The 22,403-nt window shown below is 35.0% G+C and overlaps 1 protein-coding gene across 2 annotated transcripts in view; it reads left to right on the top strand.

Moving 5' to 3' along the window:
• The window catches only part of ZFPM2 (zinc finger protein, FOG family member 2), a 305,705-nt gene that overhangs the window by 72,747 nt on the left and 210,555 nt on the right, over positions 1 to 22,403 (top strand). The gene's annotated exons all lie outside the window — the stretch shown is intronic.

Genomic DNA, 22,403 nt, shown 5'->3' with positions numbered 1-22,403 from the left:
GCAGTGTTTTCATGGGCATGGACTTGGGAATAGGCCTTAAAAATCCATTATATTGACCATAATTTAATAAAACTGTTGCAAAATGTGCATCTGAAGCCAAACACGCTCTAGCAATAGCTGTATCTCTTATGGAAATTTTCCCTCAAAAGGATGAGCACATCAGAAGAGAATTCCAGAACCGTTCTATCAATAATTTATAATGCAATAATAATATTTCATTAGAAAAATTCCTATATTTCAATCACATTTTCATCCTTGCTTGATTTTGCAAATTACTGTATGCTCTTCATGAAGAGAAGAACAAAACTAATGGCAATTTTCTGAAACCAGTAGCTGTAAAATACAATGCAAACAAAAATGAAGACATAGTATATCTAATTATTATGATATAATTTAAAATGTTTTCATGATAATACACAAAGAACTTGATATTCTGTATAAGCACTATGGTGTTATATGAAAATAAGGTTTAGTAATTACGCTACTGTACATGTAAAATAATGCAAAATACATCTGTGATGTAGCAGAATGGCCTTTTCTAGATGCATAGCAGATTTAAAGGCTGTCAGAATTTACCATATGACTTGCTTTTAATTTTATTATAAATAAAATCAATCTGAAATTTGTAATTTTTTGTTGCATTTTTTTAGTGTTTTTCAGCATAGTTGAATGTGCATTTTGTGGGCTGTTACTGCTTTTTATATGTGCTACCTTATTCAGAAGTTTCTGAGATCTTTTCTGACACTGTGGAGTAAAAGGTGATATTTTCATTTTGTTGGGAAAGAATTCAGTTCAACAGTAGAATGAGTGCACTTCTTGTAATATTTATGGATAGCTTTGACATGGGATAAGATGGAAATCAAAGCTGAATGTGGGAAAATTTCTTTTGACTTCTGAAAACTGATGACCACCAGTATCAGCATCTATATTTTGTTTAAATATTGATTCTTTACATGGGTATAATAGATATGAAGAAGAGAAATGGCTATATACCACATCCCATATTCTCCATCACACATGAAATGAAGTTGGTTACACTTGACATGGTAAAAGGAGCAATCAACAGAAGATCATTTTCAACCATGCACTACAAAGATAACCTCTTTCAGTTTTTTGGAAAAACCCAAAATAACAAAGCATGAAATATTCTGCCTATTTAGAAACATATTTTAGCACAGCACAAACAGAGCCATTGAAAACATCCAAAAATTCAACAAATTTACCAACTATCAGTAGAGGCACAACCTCAAAGGGCAGATGATGATACATTTTTTTGTTATCTGAGCAGTCTCTGGTCTCCTTGGTAAGGAAAGTTCAATCTCTGAGAGGTGGAACGTCTCAGAATCCAACAACTGTGTTCTGCATGATACAAGTCGCTGTCAACTGATAATGTGAACTGTGACAACTCAGGAATTTATATAAATAGTAGAGCTGTTTTGTTATTTTAATATTTTATGTCCTTTTTTAGCACTAAGGGAACATATTGTGACTTTCAGAGCCAGTACTTGCCAGGAACTGAAAAATTAAGCTTCTGGCATTAATTAGAATTTTATTTTGTTTGAAAATTTGCATTGTTAAGTGATTCACATGCATTCTTAAGTCTTTGTAATTAGAATATTTTTATGAACAAAAATCTAAAGTTAAATGTGCTGTAGCTTCAAAGAGTTTCTGCTGAAGCAATATTTCAGATCAGTCTTGTGACCTTCATTGGCCATCAAGGAATTTCAGAGATACTGCCTACTCTGTGTAGCTGCTTTGAGAGTTACCTGAATGTTTTTCAACTACCCTTAGTTTCCATCTTCAATTTTTAAAATTTCTTGTCCAGTGAAACAGCTTTGAAATAATGGAAACTAGGGTCAATAGACTGTATATGAACACACAGTGAAGGACCCGATCCTTTTTCTTTTATAGCCAACAGCAAAAGTCCAAGGAATAGAAAGCAAGAATAGCAAGACTGGATTTAAATCCCTTTTATGTAAAAATATTTAGTTTTTAAATGTGGAAGCAGAAGTCATTTTATTGCCTTATGTCTTCTGTTTGCCTTGGTACATGGAGTTACATAGTTCTGTAACTTTGTATTATTGTTAAGATGTCAGTGAATGTGAGGGCAGTGCTTTAAAACATAACAAACAGGAAGTTCTCCTACATGGCTTCTACGGATCACCCATCATATTAGAGAATATGATCACTCTGGTTTCTACTGAATGTATGGTTCATGCTTCCATACGAGAACTTCCTTAAAATCTCTGAAAATTTTAGATATCAATCACCTCAAGTAAAATATTGTTAAGCAGATATAAGGAAATTATATATTCTATGGCATCTTGAAAGATAAATTGCTTGCAGATTTGGAAATGGATTTCTGTTTGTCATTATCCAGTGGTCATGCTTGCAGTGGCGGATACAAGTTCAGTCCACCATACTTGTCATTATAAGAGACAGCAAGTCTGAACTCTGTCAAAAAGGAGAAAAGGTTTGATTTCAGAAGTACAAATTATAACTTGGAAGAGTTTAAGAACAATTTTTAGACTTTCCAAAAGATATAATAGAAGTGAAGGCAACACTGATATTACCTAAAAGATAAGTTAAAAAAATCCGCAAAAAACCAGAAAAATCCAAGTGGATGTAACCAGATGCTAGAACTATAGTATGAGGCTAAAAGGAAAAAAAAAAAAAGGAAGGAAAAAAAAACCCCTGATAGATAAAAACCTATCAGTAGCTTCATTAATAACAGATGACATTTTAAAATGTGGTAAGAAAAAAATAATTAGAAAATGGATATTGATCTATTACAAGTCATGGCTCAATAGTTAGAGGGGACAGGCAAAAAGGTAAAGTGTTTCTAGTCTGCTTAAAACATTTGTGCTGGAAAGCCTATTTGACAGTATGTGATGACTGTACTTCTGTACTAGCTAATTTAAGCAGTTTGATGGTTTGAATTTAACTTTTTTTAGGAGCTAGATGACCCAGCTCAAGTGAATGACTTTAGTTTCGAAAAAGTTTTGACATGATTTCTCAAATGTGTTCAAAACAGTAAAAGATGGTGTGGGTAGTGACAGGCCTGTCCACATGGCAGTGGACTCACTGGAAATAAGGGGATAAATACTGTAAGATGTTTTTATTAAGAGGGGGTTAGTAGGAATGCCAATCTGTATGGCATATAGAAAAAAAGTCTGTAAAACCAGCATAACATGTAATGTGAGCTGAAGTATATTTAGTTACTTGCAATATGTTTAAAATTTTTAAAAGTTCTGTATAATGGGTAGATATTGCTATTGGCAGACCTGAATAACTTGCCATGTTAGCTGCAGAAATATTTCCGTTTCAGAGTAATTAAAGTTATGGGCTTATGAAAAGGTAAATAAATATTTTCATAGAATTTTTACAGTTGTAGACCTATAGGAGCATCAGAAAGCAGGGTCTTTGAAAAAGTCTTGAGAAACTGGGCCCAAAAGAGAGGGTTGTGACTAAAGGGTATGTTTGGCTTCTCAGGTGCTTTTCTGGTCAGCAGTCTTGTTTGATGATGAAACAGACCTGTATTCTGTGTCCTGTGGTCACACTTCAAGAATGATGTTAAAATTTGTATCAGGTTTAGAGGAGAGCCACTAGAAAGTTGAAAAGACTGGTATTATGGAAAAGTCTAGGTCCTTTCCCTATTTATTTTATCAAAGATACATTAAAGTTATATTAAAGGGCAATCTGATTGCAAATTACTTTAAATTCAGAGTGAAAATCTGATAACAATGGGTGCACCTCTTTCTAGCAAGGTATCAGAAGATTAACTGGATGTTGAAGCTCCACAGTTTCAGACACAAAGAATAGATTTTAGTCCTTAAAAAGTCATTATTGAAACATTTTATGAAAAGTCACTTATCTGTCATTAGAAATATTTGCATTCAGGATGAGATACTTTCCTAAAGAACATGATCAAGTTCTGTGGCAAACACTGGCCTTTTAAAATGCGATAGATATCACTGGGGCAGAAATTAGACTGACTGACCATGCTAGTTCCTTGTAACTAAAATGAAATTAATAAATGAGTATACTCTCTATTGCTTTTAGAAATACTATACTATTTGGGTGCATTTTAATGAATTAAATACAAGCAGGACTCATATAAGCAATTCCCAATTTTTATTTCTTCAGTAACTGTTTACTAAAGTTATGTTAAGAATGTTAACTTCTTTGTGCTCTATTCTGCAATTCTCAATTACTCTGTAGTGAGAAAATGAAACAATAGAGTTGAAGACAACATATACTGATTCTGTAATATGCAAGGGAGTGTTTTTTCCCTGTTGACAGATGAGACACAATTTTATAGTACTGACTAAGCCAAAAAGTTTTCCCAAATCCAGTGCACCATCCTGTGCACTCCATTCTTTTGACTTTCTTCCTGCAATTCCAACAAACAAAGAGTGCTTCAGCCATCAGTGAAGTTGCATCTGGCTTTTAAGATAGAGAAACATTGTTACCAGTTGAGGAACTAAGTAAAGGGCATTTCCAAAGGTGAAATTACTGCCATTAGAAAAGTCTTGGTTCTAAGGAAGAATTGGATCTCTTCTTAATTCACATGCACTGCACTAGATTGCCCTTATGTCTTATGTGAGCTCTTACTTTTATAGCCATAAAAGGTGCATGGCTTTCTTATAGAATGTGCTGATTTTGTCAGCTGGATAGCTTAAAAGTCAGTCTCAGAACATCTTTTGAATTGTACCTGAATTCTGCTTAGAAAGTGAGAAAATGTGATTTGTCTACATGTCCAAAATGGAAAAAAAAACTGAAAAAAAACAAATGAAGAAGCCCCTACCATGCAGTAAAATAAGTAAAATAAGACGTAAAACTTTTATTGGCAGTTCAGGTGAGTTTTCCATCTCTACATAAAGGGAAAATTTTCTATATGTGAAATCCTGCCTCCAGTAAATCAACAGGACTTCTGCTATTGGCAGTAGTAAATCAGAATGAAGTTGCAACTCATGTTGCTCATTTCAGCAGACTCATCATCATTCCTACACATGTATCAGGGAACTATTGGAAATAGTACTAAGGATAGTTAAATATAGCATATTATAGTTTCTTTTAATTGCTCTTTCAGGTTGGTGTTTTTTCTTAAAATGCATCAGAAATTTTAAGAAAACTAGTACACTGGAAATTTAATAGTTCGAAATGATGTTACATTGAGCTATGCTGCTGTTAATACTCAATAAAAGATAGAAACAGTCGTTCATGTGAATTCTGGTGTATTGCTTTAGTGAGTTGTAGATCAGAAGATTGTAGTGGACATTAGGCATGCCAGATTCACATTTTTACCTGCTATAAAAGGTAGTTTGAAAAGCTTTTCTGTATAGATTTCCTGTAACCATTCATAAGAATCACTGCAAATATGTATTGATTGTTTGGTTTGCTCTGCATTATTTAGTAATACTATAAAAAGTTTGGGTTACAAAGTAAAGCTGTATAATACAGAGTGGTTGGTAGACCACTGCAAGATGGAAATAGACATTAATGATAGCTTTTCACTCCCCCCACACCCCCACTTTTTACTTCCTTTTCTGCTTTCTTTTCTTTTTATTTTTTTTTTTTTTTCCTTTCTTTCTTTCTTTTTAAACCAGTCCTAAGAAGGACTTGGAGATTATTGTCCTGATTTTGTTTCCTTTTTGACTGGGGAAATGTGGTAGATTTAAGATCTTGGAAATGCTATTTGATGTAAATTAACAAAAATCCATGAAACATAGTTAACCATAGATATAGTCTGACAGTAAGAAGAATATTGTGAAGAAGCAGAGGAAATCATAGAACGGCTGTGTGTTACTCTGACAGTGAATCGGTATTATCTCTGCTATCAGATAATGCAGTTATCATTAATTTTCACATTTGCATTTCAATCTTTGGAAGGAAATGACTCTTGCCGGATGAAGATAAGAGCTCTGTACCACTATAATGAACCATCATTTTATCCCAATGCTTTGTATCCATATGAAAATGAGGCTGGGTGGTGTGGTATGTGAGGAGGGGGTGGGGGGGTCACAGAAACATTATAACAAAGTGTCAAAAATCACCACAGACTTTTGGAACCCTTAATGAAACAAGAGCAGTCTAAATAAATCTTCTGTAGTGAAGTGGGTATTGGATTAAAAGCAGAGAGCTGGGCTGCCAGGCTCACGGGTTTGGGAGGGAACCGTATTAAAACAGGGAAGGATTTCTGTGGATCTTGATCTGGTTTCCATCAACAATTTGGAACTAGGAGGAGGCCATTGGGACATAGAATAACAAAAGTAGGGGTCTAAGAGTGGTCAGGATAACCTCTGCACTGCAGCTCGTTTTGACACTTGAATTCTGTAAAGGAAGGTGCAAATGCAGGTGGACTGCTGTTTTGTGGTTTGGATTATGGTGCTGGAGCTGGTTTAGGCAGTTACCACACCTGCACACTAAATGCAGGATTTTAAATATCAGTCTTGTATACAGTATTTGTACAAGTTTTCAAGGACTCTGGTCTTCACAGTTCTATTTCATTCATAGTCCCCATTTGTGTTGCTTACCTGAAACTCAATCTGCAGACCTCTGCATCGTTCCAATTTTAGGTCTGATTGACTAATACCCATGTTACTGAAATATACTTGCACTACATTCAACTTGTTTAACCTTACATTAACTAATGTAGTTAGTGCTTAGTTAGTCTGTAGCTTACAGACTTCACAGTACATAATTTAGACTCACTGCCAAATATCTTCTTAAAACAGGACCTCTTGAGGTTTGCCCTGCTGCCCCATTTTTTGTAACAAAAACTGAGTTTCTTAGGTCATGAAATGATTGTAAAAACTGGTATTTAAATATGTGGAATTTATAAAGTAATTTTTAGTGTGCAACCTGGCACCATTTATAGGAGCACCAGGATGTCAATCTTGCTGTGACCAGCTGGGGTTGATGAATTATTTTGTTGCCCATAGCAGCTGCTTCCTCTTCTAGACCTTTCTCAGAGTCTCACCACTCTTCTTACATGATGAGAGTCTTTGTTTCATAATGAGAAGATGCAGGTCTAAGAAGAGGAAGCAAAAACATACTACTTGTGTGTTAATATACTCAGCAGTGACATAAGTGGAGTGGTAAATAAGTGTTAAAATGGTCCCTGTCATGATTTTGGTTGAGGCCAGCAGGCACTCATCCCATGTAGATCCCAAAGTGCAGAGGCTGAAGCATTTGCAGGGAACATTCTCCAGAGGTAGTTAGTATGCTGACACCTAATTAAGTACTAAGGAAGCCTCCCAGCAAATAAACATGGCTGTACTTTTACATGCCCAGAGCTGTTCTGTGCCACATGGAGCTTTTATTTACGTCTGACATACTTAGTACAGAGGCTGTCTGTTGTTCAAGGCAGTTAATACTGGTACTGGGCTGCTCCCTGTACAGGCCTGAAGGGTGAGAATGTGAGAGTGGCTGAGTGAATTCACATGGAAGTAGCAGCCAAACCTTCGCTGTTCTCTTTCCCATGAGCAGTTTTGACTTTTCTAGAAAAGGGGCTGTTGCATGACCTACACCAAGCATGCGTAATAGATGGGGAGAAATTTCACTTATGGTCACACCTGACAAAATTAAATTCTGCCCTTTAGCCAGAAAAAGTGGTGACCAAGGCTTTAAGAGAAAAATGAGGTGTAAAATAATTACTCTAAATGCATAAGAATAGGCAGTAATAAATTTTGAAAACTAAGATGTATTTCTTGTTATGATGTCACTTGCTGTAGTGACTTCTGTAGCATCATTTTCATGATGCAAGGTGCAAATATTTTAGTGTTCTGTAAACCTGGAGACACGGATTGTCTCATTTGACTTTCAACCTAAAATATCAAAAACCAGTTACATCATCACTGAATACTGGAGCTCTTGTCAAGCATTCCAACTGTTTTTACAGTTGGAATGCCATTTCCTTATCATTATATTACATAATATTCTATATGATACATATTGTATATTGATATTATTAATATATGATTTTTATTGTTAGCATATATATATGAATTTAAATTTATTTCAAAATCAGTTGCTATAGAAATGAGCCTGGTTTAGAAGTAACATCTTGATATATATTTCACATGTGGAGAACTTAAATTTTATTTAAACAATTAGCCTTTTAGAATATTTTCAAATGCAAAACTTTGTTTTTATCCAAGTCAAAATGCTTCAGAAAAGTGAAACTACCTAAAGCCTTCAAATCTATTGGTTGTTTGGGTTTTTTTTATGGCATTCCATTCATTTACTATTTCTGGATCTTTATTCACCCATTTGCGAAATACTTGTTTGACATAGCAAGGTTTTTGATTTTCAGTGTGTTAAGTGTAAATTAAATTGTTCTTTGGAGACCATCTTGATCTGCAAGTTGGGCGAGTTTCTGGATTAGGGTCATGTTTAGAAGTGGCAGTCCCTAATTAGTGCTCCTCCCTCCCCAAAGCTCACTCTTCTCCCCCATCCAGTGGAAAGGGGGAAGGCAGGGATTATGGGTTGGATAAAAACTAGTGGAAACAGCAATGAGATAAAAAAAATGAACAGGTCCAGCGACAATCCTAATAACAGTAGTGCATGTAAGAGACAAAGGACAGAATGGCTGGCGCACCCTCCATGTGCCACCTTTTCTTCCCAACCACAAGCCATGCCGCTCCTTCTTGGAAGTGAGGATCCCTTGCTTCCACCCCCCAGCTATGATGGGCACGGTGTAGAGAAACAACGTGCACATGCACACACAGCTCCAGACTGTGCAAAATTAACCCTGTCCTTGGCCAAAACTAGATAGGCTTGAAAATAATCTGGTATCTTCTTAAATTTTTTTGTACTTCACTATATTCAGCATGAGAACATTGGCCTGACTTGTGAAAGTCATTGAACTTCGAATGAAAGGTGATACATATTTGAAATGTATTCTATTATGATTTTGATATTTATGTTTCAGGCACAAAAGATTTCTTGTTCTCTGAAAGAAAGTTGATAGCTGGAAAGGAGGAATCATCAGATTCACTGGGTACTTCACTTTGGACATGATATGCTGTATGTATATATATGCTATATAGTGGGTATTATGTAAAGTTCGAATCCCCGTAGGTCACACAGTGAAGGACTCCTAGTCTGTGAAATTCTACAGGGAATCAATGAACATCTGCATTACAATACATTGTTTCTTGTAGTTTCACGCACCAAGGGACCTGCAGAGGCTGGCAGAAAGCTTTGCACTTTTCAGCTGTCTCCACTGTAGTTTGGCCATAAAGGCAATATTACACCCTGGTAGTTTCAGAGGACTGGGAAAGAGTGTCTGGTTTTGGGAACAGATTGGGTGAGGATCAAAAGGAACATTTAATCAGTCCACAAGTATTTTACTCTTTGTTGTCTTTTTTTCCTGTTAATTCAGCTAAGATTATTTCATTCAGAATACTGCATGACAACACTGGCTTGAGCAACTGAAGAATGGCTATATTAATATATTGAACCATATATGCAGCACAGCATTATTTAATGCACTTAAGATGTAGTCCAGTAGTTGGATACAAATACCTGCTTAGAGGGGCTAGTGACTATTTCTTAAATTGTCAGGTTTCAGTGATGAATTCAGTGTTCTGCATTGAAGAAAACATTTTGATTTTCATAGTACAGTATCCTTCTAAACCTTTAAAAGCCACTTTATTTACTCTCTCTTAAGACATCATAAGATAAAACTTGGATTATAAATAAAAAAACCAAAAAATATCACCAGGAACCATGATATCTCTTTTCAAAAGAACTAACTTTTGCTGAGAGTAAAAAATTTAATGTGGCACGTGATACTGTAGTTAATCTCAAAATTGCACAGTTTAGGATGGTTCAGAGTGAGAAGGGGAAACTGGATGTTGGGATAATGGAACTAAAGGCAAAGTCATCTCTTAATTGTGAGCTTGACTTTCTGTGTTTAGTTCAGTGAGAATAGCTCAGCACACGTTTGAGTTTAGGTTTAATGGCCACATTTCATTTTTAGGGTGCTTTACCATTGCAGTCTCAAAAGGAGGATATGAAATGAACCGTAGATCTTATTTTCATTCCTTGATTTATGCTTCAGACAAAGATATGTGCAAATGATCTTTATAGAGTGCATTAGTGGTCATCATACAGAAATGCTGCAGTAAACTCTCTTTTGTGCAGTCACTCAGCACTTACTCACTAACATGGCAAAAGTAAAAATGGCTGTTTTAATAGCAACAGACTTCATTTTTATCTAATTACAGAATATTTTGTTCTTTAAGCATGTTCTAATGGAATCTAAGAAATTATTTAAGAAACTTAAATAATCAAGTATTCAGAAGTGTGGTCAGGGTAAAAACTAGTAAGATATTTGGGTAGCAGAAGTAATAATGATTAAAGTCTGTGTTTGGAAAGCTGTAACTCTTAGTTTTTCCTGCAGTCAGCTGATTACCTTTGAAATTCTAAAATAGCTGTGTAGAGGACATTTTGTTCATACCTCCTTCTCCACCTGACAAATAGTTCGGAGTGTTCTGAACGTGCTCTTTAATTACCATGGTTGATTCCAAAAATTATTTTTAATCTATAGCATATTAAATCATATTCATGGGGAAGATGCTTGCATATACCTTGTTTTGGCAGTGTGGGCAGCCAGTCCAGTGTATACATTGCATCTTTTATGATATGTTCCAGAAAAAGTCAGTCAGATTGTCCCATCATAGCTTACTCTTTCCCTTTGCTCCCCTTTGTGTCTCAGGACTTTTAAGCTATGTATTCGAGGTGAAAACCTTCAACAACTGACTTCATAATGTGTTTTTGGGGATTACAGGTAGAAAAACTTCACAGTATTTTACATAACTTTAAGTAAATACTAGAGGATTACACATTGCCTTATTTATTTTATAAAACAATATTGTCTGATATATTTCAAAGATCAGGGATAAAGCTGTAAAAATCATATTTTAGTGAGAGAAAATACTCAGGGTGGGCTTCTTCAGGTCTTTGCTGCTCTGATTTTATGGCAGTATAATTGCTTTGATTTAAAGGATGTTTCATCAGCATAAACCCACAATGATGGACTATTTTGGATAATTTAGAAAGATAAAATAATGTATACACTAGGGACATACTCTTCCAGAGTGTCATGTGTATGCATTTTGGGCTGGGTGGTTCAGCCCAGGAGACTGAATTTCAAATTACATCATTGTATTAAATAAAAACCCTTCATCAAATTATCTGAACTTTGATACTTATAGTGTGGTGCCAAAATTACTAATCAGTTCATAAATCTTTGGCTTGCATATATAAATAGATACTAATTCTCATTAAAAAAAAAAGAGAAAAACTGTCTGGAAAGCACTCATGTTACACATCCAGTCAGAGTTTTCTTAAGTTGACCTCAGTCCAATTTTCAGTACTTGTGTAATGAAACATTGTAAATACTTCATATAATTTGTTGCTATCTGATAAAGTTTTTAGAATACTAAAAATTATTTATTTAATACTTTTACTGTAGTGATTTCTACTTTATTATTTTTATTGACTTACTCTGAGGAAAAAAAAACCATTTTCCCCAATTACAGAACCGCTCAGCATTTGATACTATTTTTCAAAGTTTTGTATTGGGTATCAACTTTTCATGGAACTTTTCTTTAGGAGGTGCTCTCTAAATATGTGACTATTTCTAGCAGCCAAAAAAGAAAAAAAAACTTCAATGAAACAACAGATATTTTGGTGTGTTGCATTCTGATAAGAGCTATCATTTAGTTTAATTACTATATCCGTAACACTTTAGCCATCAAATTTTGAGTGTCTTCCAAGGAAATTATTTTCTCTCATCTTGTCCTACTAATCATTATTTTAATAGTTGCAACTTACTTTGCTTTTTTTATTCTCTATCATCACGCCACAATGTATGAGTCATCGAAGAATGGTGTGATAAGGTAGGGCTTAAAATGGTATAAACGTGCCAGAAGACGTCTCCAGGGGACCCTGAAGAAGTGTCCTTGCATGGTACCTTTAAATATGTTACCTGCAAAGCAGTGGGCAGTTAGGAATGTTGGAGTCTTTTCTATGTGATGCACAAAGTAAGCTTCAGGTTTCTTTTTTGCTTTTCTGTAGGAATGAATCTGATTCCAGAAAAGTCAATCTCCTTGGATTCTGCCTCTTGCCAATATATCCTGCAATGGCATATGTGTATTGACAACCATGATGTAATAGTTTAGTTGCTCAACTGATTCATTGGTCTCACATTGTTCAGAGTTCTGTATACTGAGAAGCTCAGTCAAGAAATTAAATACTCCAGTAGTACTAAGAAACTGATCTTTCCTGCTAAAAGCCTCTTGCCATCCAGTTCTTTTTAATTTTTCTCATAAAAGAGACAAAAAATGGCTTGAATTTTTCAGAATGCCCATCACAGTAGTTTCACCATTTCTCAGCTTCTCAGATCATTGCCCTGTAAAAATGCTGTGTGTTTCCCAAAGCTTGGACATATCATGATACTTATCTAAAGAGGAAAAATGATATATTTTTAAAAGAAAAATGCTGACCTAGTTAGGGAGGCTGAAACCATTCATTAATTAGAAGTCATAATTGCAATTACATGGTAAAATTAATTTATCACGAAAATAATCCTATCAGTTTTCCTTTTTGGAAAAATGGAACCAAATGATTTTAGCAGCCCATATTGCTTAAGGCTGATATTACAATGATACTGGTTTAGAGTGAATAAAGCAATCAAATTCTATTTTCAAGATCTGAAATTCTGGGACTGTGTCATAGATAGTTTATGTATTATATGAGATTCACTTGAGTTGTAATTTTGTAATTACATATAATGTATAAAGCATATATGCACAGATAAACCCATGAAAGGAATAGAATGTGTTGAAATTTAAAACGAGTGAATTGAAGATAACACAGCATATAATATATAGAAAAATTCATGTAATATGGTAAGTATGCTACAGCATGTGAAACTGAGAATACCTTTTCTACTCTCAGGCTATTTAGACTTCCTTGATATTCAAATGTTAATGTACATTAAATGGAATTTAAGGAGGTCCAGCTTGGTGGACCTCAGGCAGCCCTGGCAGGTAGTGATCCTTGGGGATACCACTTTAGGTATATATTTGCAAAGATGTTAAAGCCATGAAGTATAGTCCTTTGATGACATCATAACTGTGAAATACAACATTATTTTGCTCACCAGCAGTCAGAGCTTTGCTTTATCTATGTTAAGTACTATGTATGCATAAATAAAGAATACCAAATATTGAAACCGACTGCTGTCACCCAACATGGCCATCTTTAGCTGAAGTACTCATCGCTCTCTGATGTCCTGTGGATATCAGTGGACTTTTTGTAGAGTATCTTGCTGTCAAATATCACTAAATTTAACAGTGTCTTCTCACCAGAAATGAAGTAGTAATAGTTTTTGTGGATTCTCTTAGACAGCTATATGTCCAAAATCAATTAAGAAAATTACTTTTGCTTTTGTAAATTTTAACAGGGGGCAGAAATTTATTATTTTATGTCAAGCTAGTCAAACTTGGTCTTTAAATTTAAGGATCTCAAATATATAATTAAAATTTCTGGTCCTGTTGAAGTAAATAGAAAAGTACACGTTGGTGACAATGGTGTTAATACCTAGTCTGGTAATGGCTAGTTAATGTATGAATACATACATCATTTGCACAAAACTCACAAATGTACTCTTCAGGAGAAAGGCACACTCATGAGGGGAGTATTCATCTGCCTGCACTTTGTTAGTAAAGAGGGGGAAGAACAAGTACACTTTTGGGCACCTGAAAATATTTTAGGTGTCCATGAAAAAGACTTCACAGAAGGGTACAAGAAATCCATGCATAAATCTATCTGTCCAGATTAACCTGGCATTTGAAGATAGAATCAGTCTTTATTTCTTTTCACTACAGGTAATAAGAAAAAAAGAAATACTTTCAGCAAAACACTTCTGATCTTCTAGGCTCCCATCTTGAAAAATACTTTAAAACTTTTATTTTAATGTGTGTGAGCATTCCATTAAAAAAGCAGAACTACACACATGCATGAAGTTAAGCACAAATGTGTTTGTAGGACTGTGGCCTTAGCTCAGAAGCTCTTGCAGGAAGGAACTGCCTTTATCCACAGTACTTTCTACGTACTCAGCAAACTGCCAGCCTGCATAAATTAATAAGTATGCAAATCAAAGCAATACTAAAGACCTCTTTCTACTTTGGAAATGTAAAAGGCCTTAAAGGTGGACTAATTTACTTCAATACCAAGAATTCTGAATATAGTGGGCTTCAAATTGTAGCTGCTTCAGTTTCTCTTAATTACAGAACATTGTTTCATGGATTTGCTTGATTTTCTAACTTACTGTTTTGAGTTAGTTTTTTTATTAAAATAATTAAGATTGTTTGACATGTATATGTTCCTTAAAGTAAATATTTTTCTTTTCCTTTGAGAAATTTGAGCTTAATCTTGAGGGTGCTGTTCATTTCATAGCCACTTTATTTTCAGTGGGATAGTAAGTTCTAACATAACATGGTAACTTTTTTAATGGAAAATTCATTTGAATTCTGCAATGTTTCCTTATTATTTTAAATTTTAAAAACCCCATCATGTTCTGTGGCTCTGATTATATTTTAGGGTACAATCTTGTGGTGTCATAATGCATAAGAGTCCCGAACTTGTTTTATTTTCTAGTGTTAAGATTTTATTATAACTGTGTATATTTTGCTGTAACTTTATATGGGAATACACCAATATAAAGAATTGAGAGAAGAAGTGCAGGGACAGAAAAGGATTGTGGTATATAATGTCCAAAATGTTCCTAAGGACAAATCTTTTCTTAAAGAAACTATTTGTGATGGTTTTTTTGTCTTTCACAGATTTTTTTTTAATTAAAAATACCATAAATATGACTGAAGGGATATCCTGAAGTACCCTGTGTGAAGCATCCGTGGTTCTTAGTTTCTCCTTCTGAAGACCAGTTGGATCTACTGCATTTTATTTTAATTATTTAGCTGACTCCAAACAGTATTTTAGAATTATGATTGTTGCTTGATAACTTTTTCAAGCATCAGCTGATAAACTAAAACTTATCTTGGCGGTTTGGGGGCACAAAAGAAAATACACCCTTTTAAAGCTCTTATTATCTCAGTGCCAGGTACTTAACTGTGGTGCATCCTATTTGTATTTTTATCAACTTTTTTCTTCAATTTTTCTTTTATGCAGACACTTCCTACTCTTTAACTTTTGCCTTCCTTATTCAGTATTTGTAGGAATAAAACAAGGTCCATATATATTGTTTTTTATTTGCCTTACAGCTGTGCATTGTGAGGCAGAAGGCATGAGGTTGTTAACTGAATGCATTTACTTCATATGAAAACTGTAGCACCTAAGTTTACATGTGCTTCTATCTTTTGATCATGGCACAGTGGTACTTCCCTGTCGTATTTGCCATCCCCACCTCTCTGCCTGCACTTGTGTTCCCCTTCCTTCGTCCATGCAGACGGTCACAGCACAGGAGCTATCGAGGTGAAATCCAGCAGTGCTCAGTGGAGCAAAAGTCTTTACATGTTGGCTACTTAAAAACAATTAATAAAAAATTATTTTTTAAAATAATATATTTTTTATATATATATATATAAAACAGCAAAGAGGCAGTTTCCGCAATGTACTCATACATGATTTTCCTTTTCAAGTTTTGTTTCCTAAATAAAAAGGAAACCATTTTGTTGTTCATGTTCACTTTAGATAATTCATAATTTCTGATCATCTCCTTTTATATTCTTGGTCTGATTTTTTTCATGTCCTTCGTTTTCACTCTGCTCTGTATTCATTTTCTTTCTATCATTTATTTCCTTTGATTCTATTAAAGTCCTTTTTCCATGTGGTGTGTCTTTCATGCAATATAATTATAAAATATTCCTGTTTTCTCTTCAAGCACTCCAGTTTCATTTACCTGTCTTTCTAAGTTTAACTATAGTGTTTCCTACAGTATTTATCAAAGAGAGTACAGGATGAATGAGCACACTATTGCTGCTCTTGGCTCTGCTGTATTTTCAAAGAGCATCTGCTTGTGTTCATTAGATTATTTTTTTTCCTCATCTTTGTATATAACACACACATATGTATCATCAATTTGGTGAAAACACCACAGAAAAAATGAATTTTATTAAATTGGGAGGAAGTTTGCAGCAAACAGTGGATTATATTGGTGTTATATAGCTATCTCATCAAAAGGTAGCAAATGCACAAGACCTTTTGCGCTTTTCAATTTGAAAGAAAAATTATTTCATTAGAAAAAAAAGAACCATCACTCTGGATGTTGGAGAATGCCAGAGCCTGATGAAACCAGCTGAAGAGACAAACTGAGTGTACGGATGCAGATTAGCCTTCAGAAGATGAGGGTGTAAAAGGGATTTAATGGTAGGATGGATTATAGAAATCCTTGTAACAATGTTAAATAATTATAGTTCCAGCCGAGATCAAAGCAGTGCTGATTGAACCCCCTCAAGCTGTTAACACGGAGTATCTTGAAGGAAAAAAAAAAAAAAAAAAAGAAAAAAAAAAAAGGGAAAAAAAAAGCCCTCTGAGATTGGTCAGCCTGCACTGGCAGTGTCCTCTGATCTGAGGAAGTTCTGGCTGTGTTGAAGGTACAACTTGTGGGGGAGGGAAAATAGAGAGAAGGATTTATCTGTCCGAGTAGCCTATTTGAGTGTTGGGGGTTGTTTTTTTTTTAAGGGAGGAGGAAGGGGTTATTACAATCAATGCTATTTGAGTTCACACACTTACTGAAATTGCAGTAAACTTTACAGTTGGCTTCTTTCCATATTGGAAAAAGGATTAAATTTCTTCAGCAGAACTCTGGTTTGTAACAGAAAATTATTACACTCTTTTTTTTTTCCCCTTCCCCCACACACCTTCTCCCCACTTTTAGACTATGGTTCCTATATGCATACCTGCCCAGCAACTATTAGTAGTGATAACTGGAAAAATGCCTTTGTGGTAGTGATATTTGGCTGCAGGCAGGGAATACAGTTGCTATGCCCATTCAACAGCATTAAACATTTATTCTCATTGCCTTGCCTTCCTGGCATTCATGCCTGGAGGATTATGCTTGTGCCTCTATTAATAAAAAAAAGGAAGTCAAAGTTAAATACTTATGGTTTGGTGGTGTAGTAACATGGCATAGCCAAAGCTTTTCCTTTCATGTAGCTGTGTCTAAAGTGCATCACGTCTAGTTTGTTGCAAAAGAAAATGTATGACTTTAACAAGGTTGAGGTGTATTTCCAGTGATGGTGTGTTGACTGTGTTCAGTTCTAAGTAGAAAAACAGAGGGTACATTAGCTGAGTACTAAAAAACAAGGGTGTAGACGACACCTTATATACTGGCACTAAATTATGGAATCATCGAATGGTTTGTGTTGGAAGGGGCTTATTTTTTTCCCACTAGATCAGGTTGCTCAAAGCCACATCCAGCCTGGCCTTGAACAGTTCCAGGGATGAAGCAGCCAGTATTAGTTTGTTCTCCATTTTTGTGCTGGGATGACAGGTGGGTGAGAATGACCATGACTGAACAGACATAAAGCATTGACAGCTGTTGGACATCTCTCTCCCCTTATCTCTGCCCCCAGCCCCTTCTTTCCCCCTCCTCACTCCCCTATGACTATACTGTACTATAGTACTACATTAGTATTCTGTTTCCTGGGTACTCCAAGTCTACTAAATGCCAATCAGAGAGTGTGTTAATGAACTGCTCTAGATTTCAGAGAATAATGATTCATGTCAAAACCCCAAACCTGTTCTCAAATTTCTGTGTAAGAAGCTGCAGTAATATTTTCCAAGTGTTGTAGGTAAAAGCTTGTATCAAAAGCTATTACTTTTTTTAAGATTCAAATATAGCTTTGGTATTGGTTTGTGAACTGTGGTATGAGATCTGTCTAGGGTCTTTGTTAACCTGTTAACTTAGGTATGCTGCTTCTTGCTTAAATTCTGAGTAGAAGTTTATGTTGAGGGGGCCTTAAATAAATCTGTGTGCCTTGGGTCAAGGATTAAGAATTTTTAACGGCACCATCTTCAAGGAGTTTTATGGCCTTTTCTTTAAAAGTGTGACGGTCTTTGCAGACATCTTGAAGTATCCTTAGATGTCCAAATTAAAGGTACAGGTTTTGTGTCTATTTTCCTGGCCAAGTCCTATGGAAAACATGGAAGTGTGTGTTCTCATGAACTTCTGGGACATTTTCCCACCATATGGGGTTTAATCATGTAGAAAATATTGCACAAGATATTGAGCTTTCCAGTTGAAAGTGTGATCTAAGTCAAGATAGAAATGATTTTGAAGTAATTCTTGAGAGATCTTGGCCAAGACCTGTGAAGTTGTTTAGGTGTCTAACTATTCTCTAGTTTGTAGTTTGTAAAGTTAAACATATCTGTGGGAGCAGGGTTTAGTTTTTCATCAAACTGTTAGTTACACTGCTGAATAATAGATAATTCCAATAAGCAAACTTTAAGGTGTTATGCTAGTTCAAAACTAGCTGGCATCAATTAAACAAGGGTTTTAAGTGTGAGTTTACATGGGATTGTGGAGTCTTGAAGTCCTGGACAGGGATCTCTCAATTCCATTTTATAAAAGGATAATTTGAAGGAAGGAGTTGATGCTGTTTGGACATATAGATCTGTTATTTTTATGGTATTATTTTGGGTGTAGTGAAAACTGATGTGATAAATGCTTTGGAGAAGAAATCACCACGTTGTGCTAACAGCTGAAACGTCAGGATGAGTTTTATATACTGGCAATAGGAAAGAATAGTTTCTTTTTGAGACCAAATGTAAGTTTTTTGAATTGGCAGCAAACCTGGTTAAGACTGTGTATGTAGTGTGGTTTAATTTTGAGATTGATTATGTGCAGTGTTAGTGAGAAGAGGGAAAAGGAATAGTTTCTGAAATAGTACTTTTAAGGACAATAGTTGAAGGCAGGAGGGGAGGATAAAGGAAGCCATTAGCAATGTTTCTTAAGTTGAGGAAGAGTTTCATGGTCTCTCTGTAGAGAATGTGCAGAATCCTTTCTTTCCTTTTTTTTTTTCCCCCACTGTCTAGGGTTATCTGCTATCAAAAATGAATAATAAAATCAGGAATCAATGTGAAATCTTGAGTTCTTCCATCATTAGTTTCTTCTGCATGACTGAGTCACTGTATGATTCTTTCTTTCTTGTATCAGGTTACCAAACAAAGAATTAAAAAAAAAATCTTTTTCCTCTCCCTCACCATCAGCCTTCCCTATTGCTTTCTAACCCTTCCTGAAATTGCGGAGGAAGAGTTAATAATGGAACTAGCTCTAGTGCGTGTTACATACCTATTCTCACTTCTTCTTCACACTTTAAAACCCTTCACAGAGGATTTTAGAATGGGAAAATGCTAAATCAGCTCTTCCCCTCTCCTTGGCTTCTGAGCTTTTTTTGTCATTGTGCTATGGAAAAAAGGATCAGACTCCAAACCTTTAAGCAGTAGCTGCATTTGGAAATAATCTAAAGTAAAGAGATGTCTTTGTGCAATAAGGAACACCATTGTTCCCCTTTGTGTTCTGAAATGACAAGTTATTGCCACTTGACAGTAAATTTGAAATCAGATAACTGAGTTTCACTGGATGATTTTTATCTCCAGAGTCCATGTAAATTTGTTGTATGCAGTGTGTTGTGCATAGTGTTTGTAGGAACATGGGAGAACTCAGAGTTATATCCAGCTGCATGTGGATAATTTGAAAATTGGGCACTTAACATTACCAGAGGAGAAAAATGCCTGATTAGTCTTAAAAAATTCCTGGTTATTTCCAACTGTCATTATTATTATTTTAAAGCTAAATTGTTCTCTATTTTAACATAAATTTCTACAAATTTATTTAGATAGTGCTTATAATATGAATGGTTTTAGGTGTAAGTTAAAGATATATGTGATGGAGATGGCAACCTTCCCCCTCCTTCATGTCATCCCCCTCCAGCCACTATTTACTTCCAGGTATGAAAATACAGTATAAAGATTGCAGTTGCTGCTCAACATCTGTGAAGACACTGGAAAAGAAGCTGTTGGTGTTGATTTCTTAATTTTTTAATTCTTAATTTTTTCTTAATTTTTTAAAATTTTAATTAAATTAAATTTTTTAAATTAATAAATTTTAAAATTAAAATTTTTAATTAAATTTTAATTATTAATACTTTCTTTATTTTTTTCCTCTTCATTCATCTTTTATAAAGTAACAAAGGAGAGGAAACAAAATATTTTTAGGCCTTGGTTAAATAAGTGTATTTTGAGATAGTTATGGCTGGTGTGTCTCATTCATTGAACACAGAGATAAATACATGTAATGCTTTTTGTATTTTATACTTTTCAAGTGTGAGGATTTTCATACACATTTAATAAAAGCAGAAAGGAAAGCAGTTGCTCATAAATTCCAGATTTCTGGATTTTTAGTTTATTTCTAAAATTTTGCTAGTAAAAAATCTGTTTTATGAAGAATTAGTTTCTTTTTAAATTGATACTACAGGGCTTTGATACCATCTGAAATCTTTATTTGAATATTTTCATTGTGTAGTGTCCTGCCTTATATGGTACTTTATATGCAGCTATAAACTAACATCTCTCATTCAAATTTAAAGATTCCCTGTTATATTATAAATTACAATCAAAATTATGCAACATTGATTGGAGTACAAGCCAAAAGGTGCTTTCTAGTCTCAAACCCATGATTTAAAGCTATTATTTGGAGTTGGAGTTTCAGCCACCATCACTCCTTTTAAGACTTTTTTCTCTTAACTAATACTTGTTTATGTGTCTAAGACATGCCAATTTAAACCTTTCTGTGCACAAGTATTAGAATTTATTTTCAAAAATTCCCCTGAATAGTTTACTGTGTGCTAATTGAAGTGATTTCAGGTGCTCAGGTCACATTTACATGTGGAGGTTTGCAACTTGAAAGGACAGAGCATGCATCAATTTTTTATATTTTCTCTATTTATCAGAAGTGGACAAATTGCAAAACATAACCTTGTGATTTTTTAAATATTTGTTTGTAGTAACAACTAAACAACACCAAATACCTGTTTTGTGTATGTATCATCAAATACATTCACAACCAACCACTTGATCTCTCTGTCATATGATTTTTAAGAATTCTTTTTAGGTCACCTGTTAATTTATGAATTCTCAGTAAGTGAACTAGGACAGATACTCAGGCAAGAAAAAAGGCACATCTGAATACTTATTCCTCAAGCCTGATGTAGTTTTGAGAGGCTATAGTTCGGTATACTGACAACCATGAAATCCTACTGTACTTAGCACAGATATAGTTCATATCAGCTTCATAATGCTGTACTTTATTAATCACCAATGTATATACACTCAGTTTTAATACAGAAACAAATCAGCAAGCCTAGTTTTTTTTTTTTTCTTGTACTAAATTCCCATGTTTGAAAAGCATAATGTAGAGAATGGCTATGGTTTATTTCTTATAATTATGAATTTAATTTCAAAGTCATGCCTAGCTTTATCTCAGATATTTCTCTTTAGTGAAGTACTGAACCCATGTGGGACACTGCCTCCTCCCCACCTCAGTCTTCACCTTGAGTTTAATGATGCTTTTACATCAAGTTAGGTGGTTTTCTGAAATTTTAATTTATAATTGAACTTATCTAACTCATGCAATAATATGGCTTGCTCACTCACTTTGAGCTTCACTTAAATATCTAATCCTCAGATACTTGTTCAGACACTGAGTTAGGGAAGAGTTGATGTGGGCCCATTTACAGCCATGCACAAAGCAGCAAGACATCTCACTGCCATCTGCAAATGAGAGTCATGGTGCTGTTGGCTCAACAGCAAATTTAGGTCATGACTTAGGATTTCAGTTACACTTAAATACTACATATTTCTAAAGATATTATAACTTGGACATAGATAACAAAGGTGTTAGTATGGACAAATCTTATAGGTGCCCCTTTTCTCCCAACAGACTCTTCACTGTCGCCCTCTCTGTTAGTGGAAGATTAATGGGGAAATATTTGTGGTGTAGGTTCTTCAGGAGGAAGCTATCATCTTCTTGCCACTAGAAATAGCATCTTCCAAGCTCTGAGAAGAGAATTTGGAGATTGGGGTGCTGTGTAAAACAGAAACTGCTCCTGTGGTTCCAGAGCAAGGTCTAAGGGATGACTGGAAATAACCTTCTGGTCTGCTGAAGCTGGTGAAAACTAAGGCTCTTTATGGTGGATGTCTCTCAGCCTTTCTTGCTCTTCTGAATCTACTTTGCCACTGCTGCATCTTGCGGAAGAGGCTGCCGTCCAGAATGTGGTGGAGCGGAATTGAAAGAGAACAAAGCACCTAAATAGAGAGGAGGCCCTCGAGGTGTAATGGGAAGGATTTGTCCCTACTGGCACATG

Source organism: Pseudopodoces humilis, chromosome 1 (genome assembly GCF_049639895.1).
Source record: "Pseudopodoces humilis isolate 2021_Gansu_Grassland_sample_001 chromosome 1, ASM4963989v1, whole genome shotgun sequence".
Taxonomy (NCBI): domain Eukaryota; kingdom Metazoa; phylum Chordata; class Aves; order Passeriformes; family Paridae; genus Pseudopodoces; species Pseudopodoces humilis.
This window is presented reverse-complemented; position numbering and strand designations above follow the sequence as displayed.